This window comes from Zootoca vivipara, chromosome 14, assembly GCF_963506605.1.
Source record: "Zootoca vivipara chromosome 14, rZooViv1.1, whole genome shotgun sequence".
NCBI classification, from domain to species: Eukaryota; Metazoa; Chordata; class Lepidosauria; order Squamata; family Lacertidae; genus Zootoca; species Zootoca vivipara.
In genome coordinates this window covers 52,381,202-52,389,248 of record NC_083289.1, presented here as the reverse complement: position 1 = coordinate 52,389,248, position 8,047 = coordinate 52,381,202, and positions in this window count along the sequence as shown.

The following is an 8,047-nucleotide window of genomic DNA, read 5'->3' as shown; positions in this document are numbered from 1 at the left end:
CTGTCAGCATTGGGCCACCGCGCGAGGGAACTGCCTCCACAGCTCTCTGGCACATCGCATTCCAGGGGAGAAGAGGGGCGTGAAGCAGCCACTGCCTCCACTTCTCTCCTTCACTTCTGACCCTGGGTCATGCCTGTTTTACCCAGGTGTTGTCCCTCCCCCTGGGGAAAAGCCTCGTTCAGTGGCTTGCTCACTCACTCGGCGCTTCGCTTCCTTCCTGCCCTGGCTGTGGGTGGAGGTAAGAGGCGGGTCTGGGAGAGGCGGCGGCCCATGAGAAGTGTCCCCTCCCGCCCACCCGCCGGCTGGTGGCCAGCCTCCCTCCTTCCCTGCTCTTCTTCTGTGTGCATGATGGCTTCTAATGAAAGCGGCAAGCTTCCAAGGACTAAAAACGAATCCTGGATTATAATTTGGATAATTTTATCAGTTATATTTTTTTTATTATTAAGCTATTAAGATTCGGAAAGCTTTGGGGAGAAAGAGGGAAAAAAGGAAAGAGGAAATTCTGAACCACCTCATGGAGAATGAGAGATTGCTAACAGTAAAGCCTAAAAATGAACTAATAAAACAAAATATTAAGATGTTGCAATCTCAGTTCTCCATGATGGTGAACCAAGAAGTGGAGCGGAAGATAAAATTTATGAGACAAAGGAATTTTGAATCAGCTAATAAAACCGGCAAATTATTAGTGTGGCAATTAAAGACACGTCAGAGTCAAAATATAATTAACAAAATAAGAGAAGCTGATGTGGTGATTGAGGATCCTAAAGAAATCAGAAAGGCCTTCCAGAAATTTTATAAAGACTTGTGTAGGAAAGAGAAGGAAGACACAAAGAAAATAGAGTGATATATACAAAGATATAAATTACAGCAAATTCAATTCATTATTGAATAATGATTATAAGCTTTTTGCAGACCTTTTGGCCAATAGATTAAAAAATATCTTAATTGAGTTAATTCATAAAGATCAAGCAGGTTTTCTTCCTGGCCAACAATTGAAAGATAATGTTAGGAATATAGTGGATATAATTGAATATTTGGAGACCAGGAATGATAAACAAGCGGCACTAATGTTTATTGATGCTGAAAAATGTTTTGATAATATTTCTTGGCATTTTATGAAAGAAAATTTGAAAATGATGGGAGTGGGGGAGATTTTTTTGAGAGGTATAGAAACTATATTTTCAGAGCAAAAAGCAAAATTGATAGTAAACAATACCTTGACTGATAATTTTGATATAACTAAAGGTACTAGGCAGGGGTGCCCGTTGTTACCATTGTTATTTATTACGGTCCTGGAGGTATTAAATAAGAATTTGAGAGAATTGCCAAAAGCCCAGATTGGAGTAAAAGAGTATAAAAGTATTTGCAGATTATTTGCTCTTAACATTAGAAGATCCACAATCTAGTGTACAAGAAGCGCTGGTGAAAATTGAGGAATTTGGGCAAGTATCAGGTTTTAAACTCAATAAAAGTAAAATGAGGAAGTAAAAGTAGTGATGATAAAATGGGCACTAGACTAGATATTGAGTTTGATTCTTGGACAAAATTGTGGAATGAAAATTTGAAATTTACAGCATGTATGGCATTAAAAGAAAATGTAATGAAGATGATGTATAGATGGTATTTGACACCAGTAAAGTTAGCTAAGATGTATATTTCTCTGTGGTAACTTGTCTCAAAGTTTTTAGTGTCTATACACTTATCGCATTTATAAATTTTAAATTTACTGTTGTTCAATGTTTTAAATGCTTGTGTTCCTCCTGGGATTGTACCCCCAAGTGTGTTTTATATGCTGGTCTCTGACTGTAATAAATTATATATCTATCTATAGAATGCGAGATAAAACATGCTGGAAATGCAAAGAATCAGACGGAGACTTTTACCATATGTGGTGGACATGTGAAAAACATTTTGGGAATTGATCTATAATGAACTAAAAAGATGTTTAGATATACCTTCCCCCAAAAACCGGAAGCGTTTTTGCTAGGTATGATGGGAGAGGAAATTGCGAAGATAGATCAATGACTATTTATGTATGCCACAGTAGCAGCGACAACTTTAGTGACTCAAAAGTGGAAGTTACAGGAAGTACCTACGATTGCAGAGTGGCAGGCGAAGATGATGGACTTTGCAGAATTGGCCAGACTGACCTGCAGGGTTTGAGACCAGGATGATCAAAATTTTCAAAGGGACTGGAGTAAATTTATTGTATATTTGAATCATAATTGCAAAAATTTGAAGACACTAGCAGGATTGAAATAAATCCTACAATGTGGACAAAAGATGAAAGAACTAAAATGCGAGACAGGATCGGAAAGCGGGAAAGCGGCTGAAGGGAAGGAGGGACGTCGCATGCTTGGCAGAGCAGAAAGCTTTATGTTTGTTATTGTATTGTTGAAAATATTGTTTAAGGAAGAAAATAACAAAACATATATTTAAAAGAAAAGAGAGAGAGAGAGATGGAGCTGTGCGCGTGCAGCAGTGCTGGGGCTCCAAGGGGGCATGGGGGGGGGCTTCCTGGTTTCCCCGTGCTTAGACTCCTCCCTCCGTGGCGGCCAGAGCGCAGCCGCCTCTTCCAGCCCGGCTCCAAGATGCAGCTAATCTTGCAGCAGACTAACACACATTTTGGTGCAGGCATAACTTTGGTTCTGCAGGTTACCTCCGGGTTGGCAGAAATCCTCCTTCTGGCGGGGAAGGAGTTAACATACTTTTGCCTCTGCAATGGTTAATGTTTGCAGTATGTTTGACCTGCAGAAAGTGTAATCAAAATTTAATCTCCAGGATTGAAAAAAGTTGAAAACTCTAAACCGCTTGGGCTGCAGGTGGAGGTGAGGGGTTCCCTGCTCTTCTCCTGCACGCAATGTTTGCCCTCTAACGCTGCCCACCTCCCTGCTCTGGTCCCACTGCATTCCTGAGCCTGTGGTTAGGAAGCCAGAGGCGTAGCAAAGTCAGGTGGTACCTGTGTGGAAATTTTTTTGTCACCCCCCCCCCAAAAAAAGAACAAAGCAACTACTTCCAACCTCCACCGTCATACTGGATTCAGGAGTTGAGTAGTTATCATAACAAAAGAGTGGCCAGGATGCCCAGGTAATCCAATCAAGTAACCTGGCAGACAGGAGGAAACAACACACCCAGATTTTCATTCCTTTTCTGATGTATGAATGATTTACATACATCATGCATGTATGTATGGTATGTATGTATTAAGGGGGTAGACTTGGACCACAACCCTTCTGTGATGTATGTATGATGTTTCTGGGCTTGCAGACCCTTGTCCTGGGTCCCTCCCCCCACTCCTGTGGGGGGGGGAGCACCCTGTTGCAACAGCTTTAATAAAGATCAGGCTTACTAGCTGCTTTGCTTCTCAATAGTCACTGGTTGACCTCTGTTATTTTCTCCTACAAAAGGACTCTATATGGGCTCTTGGGTACCCCATAAAGGAAAAGGAGCAGTTTTTTTTCTTATAACACACTAGCTGACCCGGCCATGTGGGGTTTTAACAAGGAGAAATGTAAAGTACTACACTTGGGCAAAAAAATTGAAAGGCACAAACACAGGATGGGAGACACCTAGCTTGAGAGCAGTACATGTGAAAAGGATCTAGGAGTCTTGGTAGACCACAAACTTGACATGAGTCAGCAGGGTGATGCAGCAGGTAAAAAAGCCAATGCAATTCTGGGCTGCATCAATAGGAGTAGTAGAGCATCTAGATCAGGCATCCTCAAACTTCGGCCCTCCAGATGTTTTGGACTACAATTCCCACCATCCCTGACCACTGGTTCTCTTAGCTAGGGATCATGGGAGTTGTAGGCCAAAACATCTGGAGGGTTGCAGTTTGCGGATGCCGATCTAGATCAAGGGAAGTAATAGTACCACTGTATTCTGCTCTGGTCAGACCTCACCTGGAGTACTGTGTCCAGTTCTGGGCACCACAGTTCAAGAAGGATACTGACAAGCTGGAACATGTCCAGAAGAGGGCAACCAAAATGGTCAAAGGCCTGGAAACGATGCCTTATGAGGAACGACTTAGGGAGCTGGGTATATTTAGCCTGGAGAAGAGAAGTTTAAGGGGTGATATGATAGCCATGTCCAAAATATATAAAATGATGTCACATAGAGGAGGGAGAAAGCTTGTTTTCTGCTGCTCCAGAGAAGCGGACACGGAGCAATGGATTCAAACTACAAGAAAGAAGATTCCACCTCAACATTAGGAAGAACTTCCTGACAGTACGAGCTGTTCGGCAGTGGAATTTGCTACCAAGGAGTGTGGTGGAGTCTCCTTCTTTGGAAGTATTTAAGCAGAGGCTTGACAGGCATATGTCAAGAATGCTTTGATGGTGTTTCCTGCTTGGCAGGGGGTTGGACTGGATGGCCCTTGTGGTCTCTTCCAACTCTATGATTCTATAATTCTATGATTCTATGTCCTTGGATTTGTTGTTTTAATTATTTTTGTAAGGGTGACTCCCTACAGGGAGCCAGCCCCCATCATCCTAACGTCCACCTATTCAAGCACAGGGAGCAGCAGTGGGTCTGAAGCAGCCAGGGGGGAGGGGAAAGACTCGGAGGGAGAGAGAAACCAGCGTGCAGAACAATGGGAAAGCTCAGGGGAGGAGAGATGCAGGCAAGGGCTCAGGGATGCTGGAGAGCCCTTCCACTGTCTTGAAAGGGAGGAGACTGAGAGGGCATTGCTCCTTCCGGCTCAAGAGTTAAGGAGAGCACAGTGATGCAGGTCAAGGGGGAGGCGTTTTGGGGTGCCCCGACTACTTTGCTGGTGTAAGAACATACGTACGCCATTGCCGGATTCTGATTCGGACTGAGAGGTCATGTTTTAAGCTATCTGTACACTGTAAATACTTTGCACAATAAAAGTCTTTAATGACAAACTGGACTCAAGCGGAGTTACTATAGAGTAGCCACGATGACCCTCTGACAATTTTTATTTTCTTATGATTGTTTGCTGTGTCTGACTCAGGGTCCAGGAAAGGGGGAGGATGTATCCGTTCCCCCCTGGACTATGTGTTTGTTCCTCCCCCCACCCCGTTGTTGTGTCTCATCCCTGTGATTGCTCCCATCCTGTAGCGACCCATGAGGTATCCCGTCCCTCTCCCTCCACCCTGTGGCTCCCCCTACCCTACACGTCAGCCCATGACCTATTCGGGCCCCTCCTCCCCCACCCCCCACCCAGGGCTCCACTCGGGATAGTATTTAAAGTAGAGGCCTAGTTTGTAGGCTGTAGTCTTAGAATTTTGAAGTTCAGGCATAGCTCTAGTGGCTTTAGCCCAAACGTAGCAGAGTTTTCCTGCACAGCGCAGAAGCTAGTTGAGGTGGAAATGACTAGTCGGTTAGACGCAGAATAACTATTTACAGGATTTATTAAAAGAAAATAAAACCAGCAGAGTTTCTGCATGCAAAGCAAAATAAATTCTCTCTATCTCTCTCTCTCCAACCATACACAGCACTCCTACTCCTAACACCCAACAAGAAACAACTGTGCTAGCATTCCTAGATAACAGAGTTCAGTGCTGGTCATTAACCAATCAGAGAGTAGTTTCCAGGTCAGGCAGACCTTGTCTTTCTGCCAAGAGTAAATTGACACTGCCTTGAGTTAATTGTGTGAAACAAGAATCTGTAAGTTTCCCATGAGAACCAATTAACAGAAACCGAACATGTAGAGCTGAGGCCTAGCCTGTAAAGTGGAGCCGAGGCCTAGTCTGTAGGCTGTAAAGTGAAGCAGAGGCCTAGTCTGTAAAGTAGAGCCGAGGCCTAGTTTGTAGGCTTTAAAGTAGAGGCAAGGCCTAGTCTGTCAGCCTTGGCTTGGGCTAGTATTTAAATGTGAGCCGAGGCCTCCGCCCTGTATCTCCATTCCTTGGCCCCAGCCTGACTCTGTGGGTTGTTTGGTAATGGCCGCCTTGGTGGTTTCAGTTGCTCAGTTGATGATGTCATTATTTGGCGCTGCCCTTCAGAGCTTTTGCTGGTGACAGCGTGAGATTTGCCTTTCTATTGGATGCTGCTGGAGTCTTCAGAACTTCTGCTGGTGATGTGTAATTTGGGCACCACTTTTTTGTGTTTAATCATTATTTTAGGTATGAAAGGTGTGTTTTTTTGGGGAAAAAATTATGCAAGATCCCTCCCTGGTGGGCAAGGTACACTTTGTCCTAATTTGATGCAATTTGGTCCAGCGGTTACAGTGAAAGGCTGTGTCATCCACGCACGCAGTGGGAACATTTAGATAGATAGATAGATAGATAGATAGATGATAGATAGATGATAGATAGATAGATAGATAGATAGATAGATGTAAGCATTATACCCCATGAAAGGCCTACCTCCTCCTCAGATAATCCATCTAGTTTTTCACACAAACCCCATCCCATGGTGTGTCCTGCTGGTGCTTTTTAAAAATTTATTTTAAAGTTGGTATCCTATGCACACTTGGGACTAAGCCAAGAACTGATTTTGTTCTGTGAACCACCCTGAGACATCAGGCTATAGGGCAGCATATAAACTAAATAAACAAACAAATAAATAAATAAATAAGCCACATTATCTAAGTGAAATTTATTTTCAAGTTGACATGCATAAAAGTGGACTACAAGACATGTAAAATCTGCTCATGTGACCCCTTTCTACGCTACTATGAAAGTTGTATGTGCGTTTACAACTGCATGATATAGAATCGGAGAACAGAAAAGTGCTTGATGAAACACTTCTGCCAGGAATTGTAAAAATTGATAAACGTTTTACAAAACTGAGAGGGTGGAGGGAAAGTTGAAAATAGGTATCAGTATCAGCAAAATGGCTGTCCAACGAGGCCTTACAAATAGCGGAGGAGAGGAGGCAAGCAAAATGCAAGGGAGATAGGGAAAGATACAGGAAACTGAATGCAGATTTCCAAAAAACAGCAAGGAGAGACAAGAGGGTCTTCTTAAATGAGCAATGCAAAGAAATAGAGGAAAACAATAGAATGGGTAAAACCAGAGATCTGTTCAAGAAAATTGGAGATATGAAAGGAACATTTCGTACAAAGATTACCATAATCAAGGACAAAAGTGGTAAGGACCTAACAGAAGCAGAAGACATCAAGAAGAGGTGGCAAGAATACACAGAGGAATTATACCAGAAAGATATGGAGGTCTCGTACACCCCAGGTAGTGTGGTTGCTGACCTTGAGCCAGACATCTTGGAGAGTGAAGTCAAATGGGCCTTAGAAAGCACTGCTAATAACAAGGCCAGTGGAAGTGATGATATTCCAGCTGAACTATTTAAAATTTTAAAAGATGATGCTGTTAAGGTGCTACACCCAATATGCCAGCAAGTTTGGAAAACTCAGCAATGGCCAGAGGATTGGAGAAGATCAGTCTACATCCCAATTCCAAAGAAGGGCAGTGCCAAAGAATGCTCCAACTACCGCACAATTGCGCTCATTTCACACGCTAGCAAGGTTATGCTTAAAATTCTACAAGGCAGGCTTAGGCAGTATGTGGACCGAGAACTCCCAGAAGTGCAAGCTGGATTTCGAAAGGGCAGAGGAACCAGAGACCAAATAGCAAACATGCGTTGGATTATGGAGAAAGCTAGAGAGTTCCAGAAAAACGTCTACTTCTGCTTCATTGACTATGCAAAAGCCTTTGACTGTGTCGACCACAGCAAACTATGGCAAGTTCTTAAAGAAATGGGAGTGCCTGATCACCTCATCTGTCTCCTGAGAAATCTCTATGTGGGACAAGAAGCTACAGTTAGAACTGGATATGGAACAACTGAGTGGTTCAAAATTGGGAAAGGAGTACGACAAGGTTGTATATTGTCTCCCTGCTTATTTAACTTATATGCAGAATTCATCATGCGAAAGGCTGGACTAGATGAATCCCAAGCCGGAATTAAGATTGCCGGAAGAAATATCAACAACCTCAGATATGCAGATGACACAACCTTGATGGCAGAAAGTGAGGAGGAATTAAAGAACCTTTTAATGAGGGTGAAAGAGGAGAGCGCAAAATATGGTCTGAAGCTCAACATCAAAAAAACCAAGATCATGGCCACTGGTCCC